Genomic DNA, 23,953 nt, shown 5'->3' on the forward strand with positions numbered 1-23,953 from the left:
TCAATTTACGGTCATTCAAAATCATTTTGTGGATTTCTTTAATATTTTCGTCGGTAACAACCTCTTTTGGGTGTCCACTGCGTTCACCGTCTTCGGTGCTCATTTCAACACGTCTAAACTTAGCATACCAATCCTTGATGGTTGATTTTCCTAGGACAGTGTCCTTTAACTCGGCTAGGTTTTTGCTTCAACTGTATTTTATCTCTTCAAAATGCAATATTTTATCAACACTCGAAATTACTTTTTATCCATTTTTTTCACTATAACAAAAGTTGCTTCACTCAAAATGCTGTAAATAACAAATTAATGATCCGACAGCTGTCAAATTTATACGCGCACATCTTTTGAGGGTTAGGGCTAACTAAAAAACATATGGATTTAATTATAGTAGCGCCATTCTTGTGTCAGGCCGAGGACTTTTCAATTAACCTGTTAAATGCAATTTTTTGTTTCGTTAATATTATTATTTAACCTTTATTTCTTGATATTTTATCTTAAAATTGCAGCATTATGGTTCTACTGTCGTTTCTGTACTCACAATAATGTAATTTTCTGTTGAAATAATTATATCCTAATTGTAAATTATCAATTAACTGATGTACATTCATTAATATACTAGAATTACAAATAAAAATAATGCAATTAAAAGTAATTCTCGTCATTACATGAGGTTTTAAATAACTCGTAATAAAAGAAGAAAACTGATATCCTGTAGCTGAACTGGACACTGCTGCTCAATAGCCGGCGAACGAGGGTTAAGTTAATTAGATGGCAGGTTAATTGGAACATGGAAACTTCTATCGTAACAAGATATTCACATTATTATCTATGCGCTAGTGATGAAATTGTAGCAGTCGTATTAACATATTAAGTTTCTAGGTACCATACACTTTGCTGAGCATATAATAAAATTTGATTGTGTAAAATTTGATCGTAAAGATGCGTACATGCTCTACGATCATGTTCGTTGTATGTACGTGTCGCGATCATGTCGAATGATCGAGTCGATGTCGGTACGTCAAAGAAAGATCACGCTCTTGCTGGTTTTAGTGTGGACGGGAACTATAATTTCTGCACGTTCTGTGTTCGCTCCATGTGTTTCAAGGTAAGTTAGGTTAGTTTTCTATTTTTCATAATAATTTCGTTTTTTTCTAATGCCATTCTAGTTTTACAATTAATAGAAGCATACAGAGAACGGCCTGTTTTATGGAACTCAACTGATTTTTATTATAAAAATAAGAATCGAAAAGAGGATGCCTGGAAAGAATTCGCGAGGATTTTTGGGAATGACAGCTCTAAAATTAAGATATTAAGAGAGAAACAAAAGGTCATGATCACTTCAGGAGTGGGCACAAATGAACTATACAACACAAAATGGTTTGCATTTAGTTTGGTCTTCCTAAATGAAAAAATAAACCAAGACAAACACAGGATATGGAAGCTGGAATAAGGCCTGATGATGGGGTGATTTTGTTTCCTTTGTTTCATTTTTCGTTTTATTCTAAATTAAATTAGGTGCCCATACATGAATGAAAAATTAGTAGATTTTTTTTATAACATCTTTATTAGATACGTTTAGAACAATCTTAATTATTATTATCACAATTAATTTATTACTACTTTTCCTATGTGCTTGGATTAATTAACAAGCAAGACGAGTACGAGAAAATACATCAGTATGTATTCCTCAATTATAAAATTATAATTATTTATTAATTATTAACTTATAGCTATAGTTTACACTAATAATACACACTAAATGTTCACACAAGTTCGTATGGTTTTGTTCGTTTCAGTCTCCTGACATCCTGTGCGCTGTCCAGCAGTTGTATTGCTTCCACGTTAGAATGATTTAGTAATCTTCTTTCGTGTTTCAAGGCGAAATCCTGCACAACTTCGCAAATCCATTTGATTTCCAGGTCATTGTGCAGTTCTTTATTGGTTACATAGCGATAGGCATTGGTAATCAATCGAAGAATCTTGTTTTGACAGCGTTGTGTGACTAGTTGATTTGAATTTTTACTGCAACCCCATATTTGCATCCCACAGATCCAAATTGGCTTTATAATTGTATTATAGATCAACCTCTTTGATTTTAGATCAAGTTGGGAGTATCTTCTGACTAACCAGTATAGTTGTTTTATTTTGGTTCTAATGTGTTTTGCTTTTTGTCTAACGTGATGCTTCCAATTTAATCTACCGTCAAGATGGATTCCAAGGTATTTTGCTGATTCTGCTTGAGGAATCGGGCATCCATTGAGTGATATAATTAAGTTTTTATTATTTCGCCTTAATGCAAAATTAACGTGGACAGAATCAGTAGATATATCAACATAAATGAAACTCTACCTCATGGAAGGTGTGGAAAAGAGTTAAACGTAAATAAAACAAATCTAACCTACAAATTATTATGCCAGTGTTCTTAATTGTAGTTTTAAGTCCTTCGATAATATATGTATTAGATACACTATAATGTTAAAATATATTATGTTCGATAACATTTTTGTTCAATTATTTTACTTAGATTAGAATTTTCTTGTATGTCAAAGCCAAACTGAACTAAAACTCAGAGTTGATGCGGCAACATTGCAATGTTACGACGTCACAAATTTCCATGACGCATAACTAAAAAAAACTTTAAATAAACTATATATTCTCTACATTTCATAACCTGAGGTGATTTTGAGGCGTTTTTTTAAAGTCAAAACCTTAACCATGTCATATATCACCATTTTATGAACTCCCAATACTTCTAAAACAAAAATACTCCGGATTAGTCTAAGAGATGGTATAAAATAGTTCCCTCTTAATCAAAAGATTTAAATAACCGTAAAGACATAAATTTCCTTTAACAATACCTGCGAGTTGGAGAGAAGCAATTAAAGCTACGCCGCGGCACTCATTATTTTAAAAATAATTGGGCTCATTTTCGGGACCGTTTGCGGATCGCGGCGGCCGATTCTTCGGGGGAAGTTTTTGAATAGCGGAGGGCGGCGGGTCGTTATTAAGGGCGTCGTTTGAGAGAGGCAACGTTTCAAAGGGAAACTTAAGCGACCTGCCTGCTCCGGAGTAACGTCTTGAAATGGTCACGTTGATATACTCGGGCCCGAATAATTATTGTAATTGTTGGTATTTTCGTTCCGCGAGGATGCGAAACGGTTTAATGAAACTCATTATAACTTACCGAAATAATGATTTAAATAACAATGATTCATCGGATTATATCTCCAAATGGATTAAGAGAAAATGCCAAATGATCTGTTATATTAAATGAGTTACAATCCTCGTAGCTGTTGCCTTTTTTTGCTGCCTCGTAGGGGTGTCAGCCATCGAGAAAAATACCGATATATTGTTATTTTTAAAAAATATCGACACATTGCTTTCGAAATTTTTAATAAAATATCGATATATCGATATATCAGAAAAAAAACAATATAGATGTTATTTTAGGATATATATTAATATTTTTAATTAACCTTAAGCATCAAAAATTACTAAACGATTAAAACTAAGTACCGAAATAGACTAAATATTTAAAATTAAGTCTATAAAAAAATATTAATATATCTATATATTCGAGGAAAAAAAATATCGATATTTTATTGCAACATATATTTGTTTCTTTCTTCTAAATCACGCTAATAAAGATTAGATTTTTTTCTTAATTTTAGAGCTGTCATTCCCGAAAATCCTCGCCAATTCTTTCCAGGCATCCTCTTTTCGATTCCTATTTTTATATTAAAAATCAGTTAATTTCCATAAGACAGGCCCTTCTTTGTATGCTTCTATTAATAGTAAATCTAGAATGGCATTAAAAAGAAAGAAATTATTATTAAAAACAGAAAACTAACCTAACTTACCTTGAAACACGTGGAGCGAACACAGAACGTGCAGAAATTATAGTTCCCGTCCACACTAAAACCAGCAAGAGCGCGATCTTTCTCTGACGTACCGACATCGACTCGATCATTCGACATGATCGCGATACGTACACACAATGAACATGATCGTAGAGCGACGATTTGCTCTTGTCCGCTCATGCTCGCTCTTTTGGTTAGTACGCATCTTTACGATCAAATTTGACACAATCAAATTTTATTATATGCTCAGCAAAGTGTATGGTACCTAGAAACTTAATATGTTAATACGACTGCTACAATTTCATCACTAGCGCATAGATAATAATGTGAATATCTTGTTACGATAGAAGTTTCCATTCCAATTAACCTGCCATCTAATTAACTTAACCCTCGTTCGTCGGCTACCAATTTAAACAGTCTATAAAAACTATTAATATATCGATATATCCGAGGAGAAAAATATCGATATTATATTCAATAGATATTCATAATTAAATACCAAAAAATACTACATATTTAAAACTAAGTACCAATTTAAACAATTTATAAAAAAATATGGATATATCAATATATCGGCCAAAAGTATCGAAATATTTTGTGTCTTATAAACTCTAATTATTATCGTTAATATTTTTAAGGATTTTATAGACATTTGACAACAGTGCCGACCAGTACCAACACAAATCGAGTATTATACACTGATTCGGGTACATGTTCCGACGCATCACATGACATTCTACTTTTTTTTAACATTTTACTCTAGTCAGGGAATAATCTGCTCAGAATTTGAATCGAATTTCTCAATCTTACTAATTGCATTTTGCAGTATATTCGACATTGGTTGTTTTATTGGAATGACTATAGTTACTTTAAAAACTGATACAAATAATAAATTAATGTCTCTTCTAAGCTATAAATCAGGTTATATTTTAACTTAGAACATAGAAAACCTTAAGTACCAAAAAGTTAATGTATAATAATAAGATAAGTGATAATAATACATAAGATAGGGGAAAAATAATTCCTATATTTCTTAACATTGGCTTTAAAGTCACGTACCTCTAATAATTTTCATTCAATAAATATCAAAATTGACAAGTAAGCGCCAGTCGTTCAGAAAAAGAAGACAGGTGCATATTCTAAAGCAATTAGTTTCGCATTTCAAAGATCCGCGAATACCCTATTCGCGCGGCTCTATTTAAATCAGAACAACCACAAAGATATAAATCTCTTAGGACAATACCTGTTAATTCGGGGTGGGGATGTAATTAAGGCTGCAGCGCGGCACTCATTATTTTCGAAACAACCGAGCTTACTTCCAGGGCCGCCTACGATTCCTAATGCCCGTTTCGCCGCGCAAGTTTTTCTGTGTGGGCGTTATTATAAGGATCGTCGCTCATAAATAAAAGTTAAAAAGAGTTTCTGGCCGGGCGCCGGAGCCATACAAAAGACGGAAAGCTTGTTTAAATATGTATATACAACGGATGCTTTATTTCTTTGTATTTTACATCACTGTTAATTCTCAAATAAGTTCTTTTCTAAAATTTATTTTCTTCGAACCTCGAAATTAATTTTATAAAATTATTGAAACAAAAACCATTAATAGCAATAGGTATGACGACAAATTTGAACAAAATACTTTATGTCAATTTTACGTACTTACTTCACTGAAAAACTTTCAGTCTGGTAAGGTTCAGTATCTGGTTTCTTGTAAATTAAATAGTTCGATGCGCTAAGCTTATCAGGCTAAGAGTAACTGATAAATATTTGACTGAACAATATAATTTGATCAAATTTGACAGCCTGGTATGTGTATATTTTGACAGTCAGCAGTTTCAAACATTTCGAACAATACTTATATATAGACAAGTCAAGTCAAGTAAAAGCAAGTAAACAGACATCTAGATTAAGAATCCATAGAAGATTTAATATGTTACAGTATGTCCAAAAACAAAAAAAAACTATTATTAAAATAAACTTCAAAATTACAGTCTGTGTATTTTATTTACCCTAATTTTACAAAATAATTTGGCAATTCTAGATGCACCTTTTTCATTACATCAAATTGATAAAGTTTAAGAAAGTCAAACATTCATCATCAAATATATACGACTTAAACCTTTTGTGTTGTAATACAATTAATATTTTGGTAAACCTGATAAATACATTTGCACCTATATCTTAAAATCATCATCATACAATTTTTCAGTAGATTTGCTTTGAATACAATTTTGATATTTCACCAAATATGGGACAGCCAGCTTGGTCCAGCAGGACGGCCTTCCTACTGTTGCGAGAGTTGCGAGTTCAGAATTTTGCTCGGGCACGGTCTTAAGTTTGTGTTTGTAATTGTTTAACATTTGTGGTTGTTCGTGGGCAAGAGTGCAAATTCCGACAAGGAAAAACCATTTTCAGGCCAGTAACCAGACTGAGTTAGACCCGATGTCTTCTGGAATGATTTATAAGTTGGTAACTCGACATTCGGTAGGCTTAATGCTGAGGACCGTGGTTCGAAGCCCACGTAAAACTGTAGATCCATTCCAGATAAACCCTCTTTGGTAAAAGGATACTTTAATATATATATACATACATATATATTATATATATTTATATATATATATATATATATATATATATATATATGTATATGTATGTATATACATATATAAAAGGGAAATATGACTTCATTAGTGCTATACTCACAGTTCCGAACTAGTGATTGTCTTTGAAAAATTGTCTGTGAAAGCTTTTACCTACTTTTTTAAACAACTATAACAAAATTTAGATGTTCATTATTCAAAAAAATCATAAATTTCAACAAATGATAAAAACAGCCGTAATTTGTATAAAAAATTACACTTTTATATGATAGAAAAATACACAGAAAGTACACAGAAGGCTCACATTAAATTGTAAGTAGATCGGTTCAGTAATACTTTAGATATCAAAAACTTCGAAATTTTTTTTCCAAATAAAAACGAGTTTACAGTCTCGCTTAGCTTAACAGCTATATCTTCGAAAATAATTTATATTTTGAAGAATCCTCTTAAGATTACTTTGTTAACGGATTAAACTTTGAAAGTATGAAAAAAAATCGTTTTATTAAACCTTTTGGACTAGAATAATCGCTTAAATATCATTAATATAACATCGAAATCGAGTGTAATTACAGCACAGCCTACAATGTAGCTTGCAGCTGTTCATCTATAATTTATAATCGTTAGAATGATTTTACAACTTCCGCGAACACAAATAACAATTTCAATTTGATGAAATATAACGAGCGACCCATCAAACAAATTAATTTAAATGAAAGAACGGCCCACTTGACATCGATTAATTTTTCCGGTTATTCCGCCGGTTCGTTTGTTGAAATATTCCCGAAAGTTCGCCAGATTTCCAAATTAGACGATCTCTCATTAGAACGTTTTACGAAAGACAACGTAGATTTGTTGCTGGAGGAAGAGATACAACGTGACCGGTTTTCCGAGCCTTGCTCTACGGACTACGGAGGAGTAGTTACGTGTCTAGGAATTTAAGGGCGAAAAATGGCGGCGACCTCTTCAAGCGAGTGAAAATTAGAATACGAGTTTATATTCGGAGAGGGTTTTAGGTGCGGTGTTGTTGAAGGCGATTGGTATGGGTATGGGAGTTGGTTTGTAACAATTTTACTTGCACTTTTCGTTTACGAGATGATCCAATAACGTGAACGAATCTCTGTTTTTGCTGCATCGTTCGGTTTTCATTTAACGGATCGAGTTTTGTTTCGTTTCTTTACGGAATTCAATAAATCTTAACAGAAAACTATAGTCTATTCAAAGCAGCAGTATACTTACGTCATCTGAATTGATGACGTCAAAAAGTGGCAATGTTGCCGCATCAATTCTGAGTATTAAAATAATTTTACTGTAATAAATAGAAAATTATATTATTAAATTAAAACCTACTGTTATAAAATATAACTTATTTTAACATTACAGTATATCTAATGCATATATTATCAAAGGACTTAAGACTACTACGACTGTTTGAAAATTATACAGTTTGTAGGTTAGGAAGGTTACATGTTTTTCTCATGCCACCTATGAATTAGAGTTTCAGGCGCATTTTTTATATAGTGGTATCCCCTGGAGGCCTAATACTCTTAATTAACAATTACATATCCAAGTATTATGTTTTATTTTCATTATAGGGCATATTTACCTTTTGCGCTTAGTTCTTATTTCCTTCGATACAGAGTTTACTTGTACAGTCATTTTGATGTCACTGTATTTCTCCTCAGTTTATATGAATACCTGTATACATCTTGTTCTTGATAAAACTAGATTTAGTCACTGCATTCTCCCTAATGCATTTACCATATCTGCAAATCAGTTATTTGAACCAAATGCTCATGTATATTCTGAATAATTACACATATATCTGTGCACATAAATCTTTCACACTTTAACAATAAGATTTCCTATAGTTATAGTATATTAACTATATTTCGTCTTTAGTTTGTAGCGATCTTGATGCATGTCGAATTTTACATCGCGGAATAACGGTCTACAAAATACCCAGAAATATAATCCCAGATGTTGAACACGGGCAGGGTGCCAGCAGCGCCAACTAGAATCTGATAACGAATAGCTGGTGGTAACCCCGAGACGTTTATCTGGGATGTTACTGAAGGGTATTTCGATTCATTCAGTGCTCAACCATCGTTTGGTTTAAACCTGCCACCATCGACACCGCTGCCATCCGTTTTATCTAATTGTATTTGTCACATTTTTTTATATTCAATAAATAACGGTCACATAATGTAAACGCCACTGTTTCATTTCGTTTTACCTCCATTCACCGAGCCACATCATTTACCCTAAAAGTTGTTTCCACTCCCATAACTCTTCTTCTCAGAAAATTTCATTAAAATGAATAACTAAACTGTTAGTTTCCAATGTATCTAATTTTTTTTCACAATTCCATTATCTGTCAATTTCTTCTTCAATGCACCTAACCTTAACCATTCCTGTTTCCAGCATAAGGAGCAATATATCTGAAATGAACTTCGAAAAAATGTAGTGACTAATAGAACCTGGTCAATTTTTATTCCAACCTTTACGTTTTTCCATCAACTTTTGTTGTCTTAACATTAGTTTTATTATCATCTTCCCATGAGTGACCATTGGATATATAGGTCCTCTTCTGAAATATTCATGTCTCATCTAGATACTAATAAATCTTTTTTGATTTAACCATATACTTTTAAAAACTTGTGTTTTTTAAAGCAATTTCTGGAAGTTCCATTCGAACTTTTCGTAGGTTATCTTTACACCACTTAAATTCTATAATAATTAACAGTCTATTCATTTTTTTGTAATGTTCCAGTGACTCTGTCTGACAATATGTCTATAAATATTTTCTTAATTAACAGTAAAAATGCTTATTTTTTTAAATAATTTTACTAGCAATTTTTTACTCCATTATCTCGTTCCTGTTCGAAGTAACTGATTAGAGACACTGTCTGTTATGCCTTGGCTTCGGCATTTTCAATCAGAGTAATAATAATCAGCGATTTGAAATGTATCAAAACAAGCAAAGCATTAAAATAATGTTTGCCGGTTTATAATCACAAAATAACTAATTTTGTTTTGTAACTTAAAAAGAAAATATTTCCGTATTTTGTGGTTTATAACCTGTAGCTATTATAATTAATATTTTGAAGAATTTTGCAAGTTCAAGTGTTATAAATAATTGAATATACAAAGGATGGACAAAATAATTTGAACACCTTACATATACACAACATTTATTTATTTATAAGCTCGTGAGGCACTATCTGCTTTTAAAACATCTACAATTGTTCGCGTTCGCGGAATAGATTCGTAAAGTATCTTAATAGTTTCCTACGAAATGTTGTTTCATTCTTGTACCAAAACACCCTCCAATTATTACTGATGATGTTGGAGATCGAAATCTGTTTCTCACTCTTAAGTTGGTTAAGTTTGGGTTTCGTCTACTATTCTTCTTCCTCGATTATGTTTTACTATGTTTTGTGTATACTATCATTACCTTGGATAATGTCACTTGTGCAGGGATAAACAAGATTTGAGAGATTACACATTTTAATCATCACAGAAGAAAGCGTATAATACACTTAATATAACCTAAAAGATTTGGCATGTAAATTGAAAGATACATAATTGTCTCATTATTTACATGGAAGACAAGTATAAGGCCAATTTGGACCTATGGGGTGCAAATATGGGGTTGCACTAAATATTCAAATCAGTTAGTCATACAGCGCTGTCAAAACAAGATTCTTCGATTGATTACCAATGCCTATCGCTATGTAACCAATGAAGAACTGCACAATAACCTGGAAATCAAATGGATTTGCGAAGTTGTGCAGGATTTCGCCTTGAAACACGAAAGAAGATTACTAAATCATTCAAACGTGGAAGCAATACAACTGCTGGACAGCGCACAGGATGTCAGGAGACTGAAACGAACAAAACCATACGAACTTGTCGAACTTGTGTGAACATTTAGTGTGTATTATTAGTGTAAACTATAGCTATAAGTTAATAATTAATAAATAATTATAATTTTATAATTGAGGAATACATACTGATGTATTTTCTCGTACTCGTCTTGCTTGTTAATTAATCCAAGCACATAGGAAAAGTAGTAATAAATTAATTGTAATAATAATAATTAAGATTGTACTAAGCGTATCTAATAAAGATGTTATAAAAAAAAATTTACATGGAAGCAGTTGGAATGCTTCCATGTAGTTTGATATGAAGAAACTTAGCGGCCCGCTCCGACTTTGCACGGGCATAATATATATATGCCTATGTCACTCAATGAAAACATGATTAAAATCGATCCAGTATTTTTGGTTCATTCATTACTGCCCTTGGCCTGCACGCATTAAATTTGGAGTAAAACAATTCCTCTTCCCCTATACTTACTATGAAGATTTCCTGCTATCTTTGGAATATCTAAATTCATACAATTTTTATTACATTACACATTTTTAAACGCAAATTTTAAATTTGTAATATCTCCGAAAATATTTGTTTAATTTACATGCTGTAAGGAACCATATTGATCTATATTAATTGCACACTGTATTTAAGGTACTTAATTCGATAAGGATTAATGCCGTATTGCTTAAAATAGCTTCGTAAATAAGCCATTTTCTCACGTAAAAAGTAAACAATAAAAATGGTTAATGTGGGTTATCCCTAAAAGATAAACATATACCATCGCGGACTTTTTTGTAGACCTTTTTATGGTGTACAATACTGTAGTACATTAATTTGATCTAACTCGTAGGGTTAGGCAGCGTTTTTGCTAATTGCTAAATAAGCCTAAAAAAATAGGTTAATTTACGACATCACGTTAGAAACCTCTAAAATTAGCAATGTTGCCTTAGTATATTATGCATGTATTATACATATAAACCTTCCTCTTGAATCACTCTATCTATTGAAAAAAACCGCATCAAAATCCGTTGCGTAGTTTTAAAGATTTAAGCGCACATAGGGATATAAGGACAGAAAAGGCGACTTTGTTTTATACTATGTAGTGATATGCTTGTCGAATTCAGAATCCAAAAAGCAACAGATATCAAAAAATACGTTAAAATAACATTATATATTGACAAAGTAGGAAGTCATTTTACTGAATAAAATATTGAAGCATTGTTCGAAGCACTGACGCCCTTCGTAAATTAACTTTGACGAAAGGAGCAGACAACCGTAAAAGACTTTTCCTTCGGAGAGAAAAAAATTGTTAAAGAAGAGAAGTTCTCCCGCTGGAGCAGTTAAGCGAATTAATAAGGAAATTTTCGTGCCCTCTGGAGAGTTTCCTTAAGATTTTTAAGAGAAAACTTGCTACATTGATTCTCTCTGGGGGCAATCGGGTTTGTTGATGTCCGCGTAACAACGCACATTTAAAATGTCGTGAATAATTAAATTATCACTTTGAAGAGTCGTAAAGCATATAGTACATATTTTGTCAAAATATCTCGAAAGATTTCTGACATATTTTTGATACATCTGGTCAATTGAAAAGTCCCCAGCCTAAAATAGTAAAACGCATTTTACTAGCAAAATTTATTTTTCAAAAATGATACACAGATTATAGCGACCCCCAACCTTTCGATACCATTTATGTAGTACGATTTGTCCCTTGCCTCAAAGTAGGCCTCAGTTTCGGCGATCACCTTTTCATTCGACGAAAATTTCTTCCCAGTGGGCATTCCTTTGAGATCTCAGAACAGGAAATAGTCGCTGGGGGTGCCAGATCTGAAGAATACGGTGGATGAGGAAGCGCTTGCAAACCCAATTCGTGGATCTTTGCCATTATTTTCGCTGACTTGTGACACGGTGCATGGTATTCGTGAAACAGCACTTTCATTTTCTTCAAATGCGGCCGTTGTTTCGGCTATTTCGTCCTTCAAACGGCCCAATAACGTAGTCAATGAAAATTATTCCATGCGCATTCCAAAATACAAACTGTTGCGTTTTCCCACGCTTTGGAGCGGGTTCATCCTGTGCAGTCCACTCGGATGACCGTCGATTGGACTTCGGAATGAAATGATGGAGCCATGTTTCATCCATTGTCACATATTGACGCAAAAACTCGGGTTTATTACGCTTGATCATCTTCAAACACTGCTCCGAATCATCAACTTGTCGTTATTTTTGGTCCAAATTGAACTCGCGCAGGACCCACTTTACACAGAGCTTTCCCATACCCAAATGTTCGGGAATGATATGATGTACACGTTCAGTTGATATCTTTAGAGTGTTTGTTATATCATTCAATTTCAATTTAAGGCCATTCAAAATCATTTTATGGATTTTTTAAATGTTTTCGTCGGTAACAACCTTTTGGGCGTCCACTGCGTTCACCGTCCTCGGTGCTCATTTCACCACATCTAAACTTAGCATACGAATCCTTAATTTTGAGTTTGCCTAGGGCAGTGTTCGGAAACTCGGCATCAAGCCAAGTTTTTGCTTCAACTGTATTTTTTTCCTTAAAAGAAGCAATATTTCATCAACACGCGAAATACCTTTTTATCCATTTTTTTCACAATAACATAAGTTGCTTCATTCAAAATGCTATAATTCACAAACTAATGATCCGACAGCTTTCAAATTTATACACGCATCTTTTGAAGGTTAGGGCTAACTAAAAACATATGGATTTAATTCTAGTAGCTCCATCTATGGGTCAGGCCGCGGACTTTTCAATTGACCTGTTATATTTAATATTTGGCGCTCGTTAAATATAATAAACTAAATAAATGTTTCAACAATGATAATTATTTTTTACTTAGAAGAAAAATTATCTGCTATTTTAGTCTGCTTTAGTAGACGGTTAGCATCGCTTTGTAATTCCTCGATACATATTTTCTTGCGGACCAATTTAAACTTTGTTAAAAACTCAGTCATTGTATTTCTAACTTTAATGGGAACCTCCTTGTCATCATCACTATCCACGTTTTCCTTTTTATTAGTATTCGTCTGCTTATCTTCGTTCCATAAATTAATATCATCTGGACTAAAAGCAATGTTGGGACTCACAATTGTCAATAAATTAACACCACTGAAGATCGCACTAACAAGCATATCCGCATTCGACTCGATTGCAATTGTTCCCTAGTTACACTTAAGGGAATATCGTCATATTTATCATTGGTACAAAAGAGATTGTTGCAACATGTTGCTTTTAAAACAAATTCTCATAGTGCCACCTACATCAAAGCCTCAGATAAGTTTTCAGGTTTCTCGGATAGGTCAAATGACCGTAGAAGCTTTCAATAATACAGTTTGGTAAGTCTTATGTTATATTATAGTACATGGGTTGAACTAAGTTACGTTTGGTGTGTTAATGTTTTACTAAAAATAAAGTACATATATATGACATTAGCTATTACAGAATCAATGTCATACCTGAGATAATGACCACTTAGTTGTTTTTTCGACTTTCTACCCGGAACAGATTTCTTAAATTCGATAGCATATATATATATATATATATATATATATATATATATATATATATATATATATATATATATATATATATATATATATATATATATATATATATATATTTCTGATTACATTGTCCAATAAGGATCACTTCCATCGGTTTTGTAAATTTGCTCCACTCTTAAACCTACCTCGTAAATTGTTTTCATCAATTATCTTGGAATAGTTGTATTAATTTGGGTGGTACTGATAATTTCTCATCAGATATAGAGAGCAGTCGAATTCCATATCTTGTTCTAAATCTGTATAGACAACCATCGCCAGCTACGAAATGTTATATCCATTTTAGTTTCTCATTAAGTTTTTTACTTATTTTTTGAAGTCGATATTTTATTTTTTTAAGTTTTCCTGCGTTTGTTTTAAAGCTTTTTATTATATCTTGTGAAGCAAAGCCAGTAGAAGTTAGGAGGATTTTAGACATTAGTCTTAAAATTTAAACTTATCGCCCAATAATATAATTATTTAGTGAATTTATTATGATATATTCGTTCTATATTATAAATCTTTTTAACGGTTATATAACATTTGACGGTATGTATTCGCTCATCCTGACTGTCTTTGAGATATGGACGAAATATTGTTCCCGTCTCTACAGCGTACTGATGCAAAGTGAGTTATAAATAAAGGGCCAACATCCGTGGCATTGCGACTTCATCTAATATGCATGTCGCTGTGCAGATTCCTAAGGATAATGCGCTACGTGTCAGCTTAACGGTTAAAGGGTTGAAGCATGGGGAATGCACATTTTGTTCACTCTTTTATCCATTTTATTTCTGTGCCGTGCTCTCAAAGAAAATAAATAAAACCGAACGACAAAAGCGACGCCGACACAGGAATGCGTCGCGGTTGGACCCAAAGCTCAAATATTTAATAAAACCGCGCCGTATTAATGACAGCTGCTTTCCGCGAATGATTTATTTCCAAAATTGCCGGTTTTTTACCAATAAAGTTATTATTATTTATGTGCCCTTGGAATTTAAATTGAAAAGGGTTGAAAGCTAAATATCATTTCTTGTAAATGTCCGTATCGATTTTTTTATCTAGAAGTTTTTTTCCAAAGATTTCCAAAGGCTTTACATAGTTCTAGTTATTTTATAGTCTATTCAAAGCTTTTTTAGCGTCGTGGATATTTGTGACGTCGAAACATTACAATGTTGCCGCATCAACTCTGAGTTTTAGTTCAGTTTGGCAAATTAAACAAAAATGTTATCAAATATAATTTATCTTAACATTATAGTACATCCAATACATATATTATTGAAGTACTTAAAACTACAATTAAGAACACATGTATAGTAATTTGTAGGTTTGATTTGTTTTGTTTACATTCAACTCTTTCCCACACCTTCCATGAGGTAGAGTTTCTAGGCGCGTTTTTTATGTAGTGGTATCCCCCTGGAGGCCTAATCCACCTAATTAACAATTGTATATCTGAGAAACGTATTTTACTTTCATTCGAGAGCATATTTACTTTTTGCGTTTAGTTCTTGTTTTCTTCGATGGTGTGTTTACTTGGCAAGTTATCTTGGTATCACTAAATTTTTATTTCTTCCGCCACTACCTGTGTACACCATTCACAAAATTAATCACTGAATTCTGTCTAATTTATTTACCAAATCTACAAAACAGTTAGTATTCATTCTCCCCTGCTAATGCTGATGTTTAATTTTGAACAATTACAATCAAATATGCGCACAGAAATCTTTCACGCCCTACGATACCATTCTCTACAGTTATATTCAATTAATAATCAATTACTGTGCATACCTTTAGTTGTTTCCACTCACATCACTCTATCTCAGAAATTTCCAGCATTGCCCAGCATTATCACATGTCCTGAAAGTTTCCCTCAGTCACTTTTAGAATACTTTTACAAGACTGTCACAATGAACCATTTTGTAATATTCAAGTTTGTTATATTATTTTTAAGGTAATGTCTGGAACTTCCATTAAACTTCTCCGTAAGCATTTATGAAAGGATGTCTTACATCCCTCAAAAAGCTGCCTGATAAAATGGAACTATCATTCCTCTTATTATTCTTATAATTTTATTAAGTTCAGCCATCTTTATTCTAATATAACCCATAGTGTTTTTCTTCTTAGCTTTTCCGAATCAGTAAAACCAGGATATATCTATGTTTTGGGTAATAAATAGTACATTGTTATTAATTTTAGCTCTGTTAAAGGTTATTTAAGGAATCATTTGTCTACCGCAATTCTGCCACGCAAAAGTAAATCCCGATATATTTATCAAATTCATCGTCTAACCTAAATTTCTTGGATATTTTGTCAGAGATATCCCGGCATTTCTCACTGGTTTGTGACAGGCATAAATAAAGACGCAACATTGGGGCATTATGCGACTTCATATAATATGTATGAGCTTTTGCTGGTTCTTTAGGATAATGTGGTACGTGTCAGCTTACTAGTTAAAGGGTTAGGGCATCGTGAATGGCTGCGTTTTAGACATTTTATTGCCACCTAACAAAAAAGTGGAATAAGCTCAAACATTATAATAATTATCTTTCAAAAACTTTCTTAAACTTCTGGGATTCGTTCATTTTATATTCAGGTCCTCGTTTTATCTTTTGCCTTTCTTATTTCAAACAAATAATGTCTAATTTCATATAACCATCTAGATTTTACTGGGCTGTTACGAATCTTGTGTATTTATTTGTAATATATTACGTGTCCTAGCTGTTTTATTCCTTACGGTTTTGTTTTTCCTGCTTTATAGCTACAACCTTCTCAAATAATTTTTTTTAAATTGTATGCTCATTTTCTGCTTTTATGTTAACCTCTCCTCATCATTCCATAATATTTTTTATTTCGTCTTTTTTTCTCTACTTCTCTGTCTTTAGATCCCGTTGCCACAATTTTTATTTTAAACTTATCATTCAATGTATTTAGTCCCAATATTTACCATCCTGTTAGCCCGAACCCTCAAATGATGCTGTCAGATAATTTTGAAAGTTAGATAATTTGTAAATTATAGCATTTTGAATTTCGCATGTTGATAAAATATTGCTTTTTGAAGGGAAAAAATACAGTTGAAGCAAAAACTTGGCTTGATGCCGAGTTTACGGACATGGTCCCAGGAAATGAACCATCAAGGATTGGCATGCTTAATTTAGACGTGGTGAAATGAGCACCGAAGACGGTGAACGCAGTGGACGCCCATAATAAGTTGTTATCGACGAAAATATTTAAAAAATCCATAAAATTATTTTGAATGGCCGTAAATTGAAACTGATTGATATAACAGACACTCTAAAGATATCAACTGAGTGTGTACATCATATCATTTATGAATATTGGGGTATGAGAAAGCTCTGTGCGAAGTGGGTGCCGCACGAGTTCACTTTTGACCAAAAACAACGACGAGTTGATGATTCGGAACAATGTTTGAAGATGATCAAGCGTAATAATCTCGAGTTTTTGTATCAATATGTAACAATGGATGAAACACGGCTCCATCATTTCACTCCGAAGTCCCATCGACAGTTATCCGGATGGAGTGCACACGACGAACCCGCTCCAACGCATGGAAAAACGCAACAGTCGCCTAGCAAGTTTATGGCGTCTGTATTTAGGGTTGCGCATGGAATAATTTTCATTGACTATCTTGGAAAAGGAAGGACCATCAACAGCGACTATTATATGACGTTATTGGACTGTTTTAGGGACGAAATCGCCGAAAAACGGACGGATTTGAAGAATAAGAAAGGGCTGCTGCACCAAGACAATGCACCGGGTTAAAAATCCATGGATTCGGCTTCGAATTGCTTCCTCATGCACCGTATTCTCCAGATCTGGCCCCCAGCGACTATTTCCTGTTCTCAGATCTCAAAAAAATACTCGCTGGGAATAAATGTTCGTCGAATGAAGAAGTGATCGCCGAAACTGAGGCCTATTTTGAAGCAAAGGACAAATCGTACTACAAAAATGGTATCGAAAAGTTGGAGGGTCGCTATAATGAGTGTATCGCCCTTGAAGGGAATTATGGTGAATAAAAAAACTAATTTTGCCAAAAAAGTGTTGTACTATGGTATTTAAAAGGAAACAAAACGCTATCTGATGCGTCGCAACATGTAACCGAAGCTGACTATAAAATTCGATTTGGATCGGTATTAATGAACATGTCAAATGTATACAAAATTCTTTCAAATGTTAGAGATGAGAACTAGAGGTTGTAAACCAAAGTTGATGCGGCAACATAGTGACATGCTGACGTCACACATTTCGATGTCGTGCAATAGCTGTTTCATTAGATTGAATTTATTTATATTTGTACAGTGGTGATTACATTATTTCCAATAAGCTCGATGCTTCAAATAAACAAAATTAATTTCTAGCAAAACGTATTCAGGTTCGAGCGCGAAATCGCGAAATGATTGGATTTAATCAATGGTTTCATTTGCGTGCGATTCGTACAAAAAAATGCAAAATTAAAATGCCACAAGTGGAGGAGGAAGAAATGCGTGGTCGAGCGTAACACTCAAATATTTAATAAAGCCGTTTGGGATTAATGGCGGGGAGAGTCGCCTGGCCATGGATGATTTATTCTGGCCGGGAATTTTTTCGCTGACAAATTAATTAATTTTTTCGGTCCTCTGCAATTTCGCCGATGAAATTTTAAAATCCGTTGATTAAGTTTAATTATTGGTGTATTTACGCCAATAGCCTATTAATGAATTTTATATTGATTTATTATATTTGACCGGTATTTTCGCACTGCAAATTGGAAAACTTATCAGAAACAGACATAAAATATATCCATGAGAAAAAAAATTATAGTCAATTCCAAACAGTAGTTACACCTGTGTCAATATGTGTCTGTCTAAAGTTGTAAATTCGTTTTACAATTATTTGAGGGATGTAGAACAACCCTTCATACACTCTTGGGTAATATAGGATTTAGGTGGTGTAAAAATGATCCACGAAGGAGTTTAATGGAACTTCCAGACATTGCTTTTAAAAGAAAACAATTTTTAAAAACATATAACAAAATCAATGAAGAATTATTATATCAAGTTATATACTTAAATGAGACATAAATAATTCAGAATGGTACATTGGGTCGCTCATGGCAAGATGATAATAAATTTATTGTAAAGACAACAAAAGTAGTTGGAAAGAGGTAAACGTTAGAATCGTTTCAGTTTTGTTAGTCATGACATTTATTAATAATTCATTGCAGATATATAGTTCTTCATGCTGGAAACAGAAATGCTTTTATTCCTGGTGCATAATTAGTGTTTTCCTCTAAGTCTGAGGGTGACTGCCATGGAGAATTGATCCATAACTTGTTTTTGCAGCAGTTTGAAAGTTAGCTTTTAAATAACTTGGAGGAACCATCAGTTATTGTTATATATAATGCACCATATCTGCCATATATATATATATATATATATATATATATATATATATATATATATATATATATATATATATATATATATATATATATATTACACTGGTGGGGAGAATTCCAAGAAGTACATCAAGAAAGTTTAAAGGAGGTTAAATAATGAACTATTTCAAATTGTTACTCGGTAAATATATATGAAATATTTAATTGCATTTTATGTAATTTACTTTTTTAGAAATAAGGCTGAGAAAAGATACATGGTAGATCAGATTACTGAACATTATGGCCACAGAGTATTATGTCTTCCTACCTATAACTGCATATTTGATTCAATTAAGTTGATATGGGGTATTACAATGATATATAAACTTATTCAAAACAAAACTGTCTGGATTTATGGAAAGAGGCATTGTCGAAAATAACACCTTCGGTTTGTGTGAGCTAGATCAGACGCATTAAAGAAATTGACAAATGGTAGAATCTAGAGCAAGTTTTTGATATATTGGAAGTAAACAGCCTAGTTATTAACTTGATAAGTGTTTTTGAAAATGACAGAATAAAACATAATGAATGTTGGTTTATGATTCAATGCTGACCATTACCAAGACAGTGTGATGAGAAGGAAACAACTAAAGGTCAGTATACTATTAATATACTTTAATTGTAGGAAATTCTATTATAGAGTGTGAAAGCTTTATCAGCATATGTGTTATTGTTCAGAATATACACGAATATTTGGTTAATATTTGTAAGGAGAGAAATAATACTAACTGTTTTACAGATATGGCAAATGGATTCAGGAGAATGCAGTGATTAAACGTAGTTTTATCAAGAAAGATGTGTACTGGTTGTAACAGGATATACTAAAGAGAAATATAGTAATATCATAATGACTTTACAAGGATACATTGCATCGAAAGAAACAAGAACTAAGCGTAAAACATAAATATGCTCTCTAATGAAAGTAAAATACATTACTCAGATATATAATTGTTAATTAAGTGGATTAACCCTTCGGAGGATACCACTACATATAAAAATTCGCCTAGAACCTTACCTATACTAGTGTGGAAAAACGTTCAATGTATATATAATAAAACAACTCTAACCCATCAATTATTGTGGCTGTATAATTAATTGTAGTTCTTCGATAATGTATGTATTAGATGTACTATAATGTTAAAATAAATTATAATACATAAAATGTTTGTTTAATTATTTTATTTATATTAAAATTTTGTTATATATTACAGCCAAAATGTACTAAAACTCAGAGTTGCTGCGGCAATATTGCGACGTTTTAACATTTCACCCGTGTCACTACCGTTTTGAATAGACTATATAAAATACTGTATATATCTTTTGATCCAATCTTACCAGATTATGAAAATCAAAATTATGAAATTTTAAGAAAGTCATAATATGGAATAAACTGTAATGTAAGCAACTATAACGTTACTAGTTTCCTAATCCCTCTCCTTTTTGTCTTTAAAGACACTATAGTTTAGTCGCTAACGTTACTCTCTTTTGAGTGAAAGATCAAAATCCACGCAATCTTCAATAAATCCCCATTCAGTATGATTAAATTAGTATATTCCCCACAAGTTGGCAACGCTGTTTCTTACACATTCTCTTACTCGAAATCTTTTGAGTTTGTTGTCTCAATATATGCAGGTTCCAGTTTCAAAATTTAAATAGAAAAATTTGGGACAATAATACAAAATTGCTGTATGACATCACTTAACTGAATTTACGAAATATAATAAATAATAATGATTATTTTATAAAAGTTATAAACCAGTAAAAGTTGTATCATAGCGACATGCTGACGTCATAAATTTTGTTGACGTGCACTGACTATTTTATTGGACAGGCTATGGACTATTGGACTCATATTCACCATAATCATATGAAAGAAACAATATATTTTCTTAATAACAGTATAGAATATAATTATCACAAAGCATTTCAACAAAATATTACGTAAAATCTCAGAATAAGACCCTTAGTTTAAGAAAAAAAAAATCTTTTTTAAAATTAATGAACGGTATATAATGAGTTCTTTCTTGAAAAATCTAAACGTAGGGCTTGTTATCTCCAAATTGAAATTACCGTAACATATTTTCATTCAGGAAATGGCAAAACACGGTAACAAAAAATGGAACGTTTCTGTTAAAGAAATCTCTTCTTTACAATCATATTAATACATGTTTTGTTCTCTTTTAATGATGATTGAAAGCAGAAGCAAAATGTAAGTTGGAGGTAAAATGTATGGCTCAAAATTGCGTGTAAAATACGTAAAATTGGATATAGATGTAATATAAGTAACAAGAAATATCTGTTAGTAATGGAAAACACTAATTTCGCCAGACCAGCTTCGTCACGTAGTAAATTGACTGTTGACTCAGTAAATGAAAGGTGCTAACTTCATATCTAAAAGAGCGAATTGATTGTTACTTCTAAATGCACCATAGTATATACAATTAAAAAAAAAATATTTGATTCCCTCCTAAAATTAGATAAAAGGTCAAAGAAAGTGGAATAAACTCAAATGTTTTTATAATGAATATTTTGAATTTAGTTTTATATAATATAAAAAAGTTAGGCAAATATCCTCAATATAGAAAAAAGTTTTTTAATTAACTACGTATAATGAAAATATATATTCTAAAAATATATATTCTGATTATGAAACGACAGAAGACGTTCAAATAAAAATAAATTAATCCCTATTAAAGCATATTTCCTTCTCTATATCTCTACAATATTAACATAATGTTTCCCATTTCCACGAAAATATAAGATAGAAATATGACATAAACTTAGAACTATGCAAAATTCCCAAAAAGGAAAATCTTCAAGTTCAAGTAACTCTTTATCATTTACTCGCAGAATTTATAAACAACGACGAACAAAATCAAAACAACTACTAAAATAGAGTGGAAACTTTCGAAAAACCACGTCGCCCAGGATCGTTCCAGAGCCAGAGTAGATTATTTTGCGAGACACACTACGTCAACTGCTCCACTTTGTCGAGGAAAATTCATTAAACTAGTTAGAGTGTTTGTTAATTAGGAAATTAAAGTGATAGTGCTTCCTCTTACCAAACTAGTTTTATATGCTTACCTCAAATATATAGTCTGTTTTGAATTTATATTATACGAAGTATTCGGCTTAAAATGCGTTTTGGTTTCAGTACTTTGCTTTTATTATATCAAAATGTAATATAGGGTTTCTAACAATAATATATTTTGGATAGAAAAATAGAATACATTATTCCCCGACATCTCCGGATTTGCCGTATGCGCACTCTCCTGCATAGAATAAACCGTAGAAAAGGATAAACTATATTGTATTCCTTCTCTAATGGCGGTACATCCTTTACGAGTCGATCGGTACAGTCGATTAGATTAAAACAACAAACAAATCTAAAATATTTATATTTTGTGTTACATTAATAATTCTATACTAATAATAATTAAATTGTTGTGTTATTCTTGGTGGTATAACATATATTGGGTTTAAAACATGAAAGAACAAGGGTAAGTGCAGAATGTAAGGTTAAATTTTTAAAGGTTATAAAATTCATACAACATCAATTTTATTTATAGTGTGAATTTTAGCTGCCAAATTTATAACACATCATTTTCAACGACCTGGAATAGGTATCAATATATGCCAAAATTTAATGATAACAAGAACAGAGAGAAAAATGATTCTTGTTGTGTTGGAAGTGGTCAAGTCATTAATGAGGTTTGTCCATCAAGAATAGTAGCAAAAACTGTAGAAACTGGTAATAATTAGATATTTATTTTAAACATAATATATTTTAGTAATGATTTCAATTTTGTTTTATAGGTAAGATGTAGCTAGAATTTGTTGGGAGTAAAAATGGAAGAATATGAAATTCAGAGAATAAATTAGACAGCATTTTGTTAAGATATAGAACAGTGACACTTTGAAATAATTAAATTTGCTAACAAAAGTAGACCTGGATCAAATAACCAAAATATAAAACTATCAACGACATCCTAGTGATCTAATAACAAGGAAAATACAATGCATTATTATGTAAGAGTATAGGTAGATAAATTATTATTTTGTGAATATAGTGATTTATTGACTAATCATCCATTCATTTTAGACTAGTAAATGTACAATATGTTAATCGAAAGCTTGAGGTAGTCAATTTATTAATGCGGTTTGTGGATCAAGAATAGTAGCAATAATATTTGGAGATTTTCAGGAAAATTTTACTGCTTTTTTGGTGGCTTTTTCGTTTCATTTTAACTATATTGGCTGTGTTTGATCTGAACGATTTTGGTCTTTTTTATGATAATATTTATTTATATGGTTCTTGGAGTTCTTGTTAATTGTTCAAATATGTAAATTTATTTAAATATAGTGTTTTTCTAAAAATAGAAAGGCATAAATATTATTTCTATTATTTCATTTTATTCAATAATTCTTTAAATGACATGTGATATTTCAGAAATTATTCAATGTTTATCTCTCCTTATATATAGTTTCGACATTAAATCAATTATTTATCTTATTTGTGTATATTTATTTATAAAAAATAATGATAATATGTAATCTGATGTTTTTATAAAAATAGTATAGTTGTACATATATTATTATTTCGTTTTATTCAATACTTTTTTAAA

General features: G+C 32.0%; 1 protein-coding gene and 1 long non-coding RNA gene across 2 annotated transcripts in view; one reads left to right on the forward strand and one right to left on the reverse strand.

Moving 5' to 3' along the window:
- Positions 1-23,953, reverse strand: part of LOC143203020 (neuroligin-1) — a 294,443-nt gene that overhangs the window by 204,066 nt on the left and 66,424 nt on the right. The gene's annotated exons all lie outside the window — the stretch shown is intronic.
- LOC143203033 (uncharacterized) lies at positions 22,680-23,393 on the forward strand. The gene is made up of 3 exons (XR_013007270.1): positions 22,680-22,828; positions 22,898-23,079; positions 23,145-23,393. It is a non-coding gene; the product is annotated as an uncharacterized LOC143203033 (long non-coding RNA).

This window comes from Rhynchophorus ferrugineus, unplaced genomic scaffold (assembly GCF_030347505.1).
Source record: "Rhynchophorus ferrugineus isolate W39M unplaced genomic scaffold, kcgeb_rfMv2 rfM9, whole genome shotgun sequence".
Lineage (NCBI taxonomy): Eukaryota > Metazoa > Arthropoda > Insecta > Coleoptera > Curculionidae > Rhynchophorus > Rhynchophorus ferrugineus.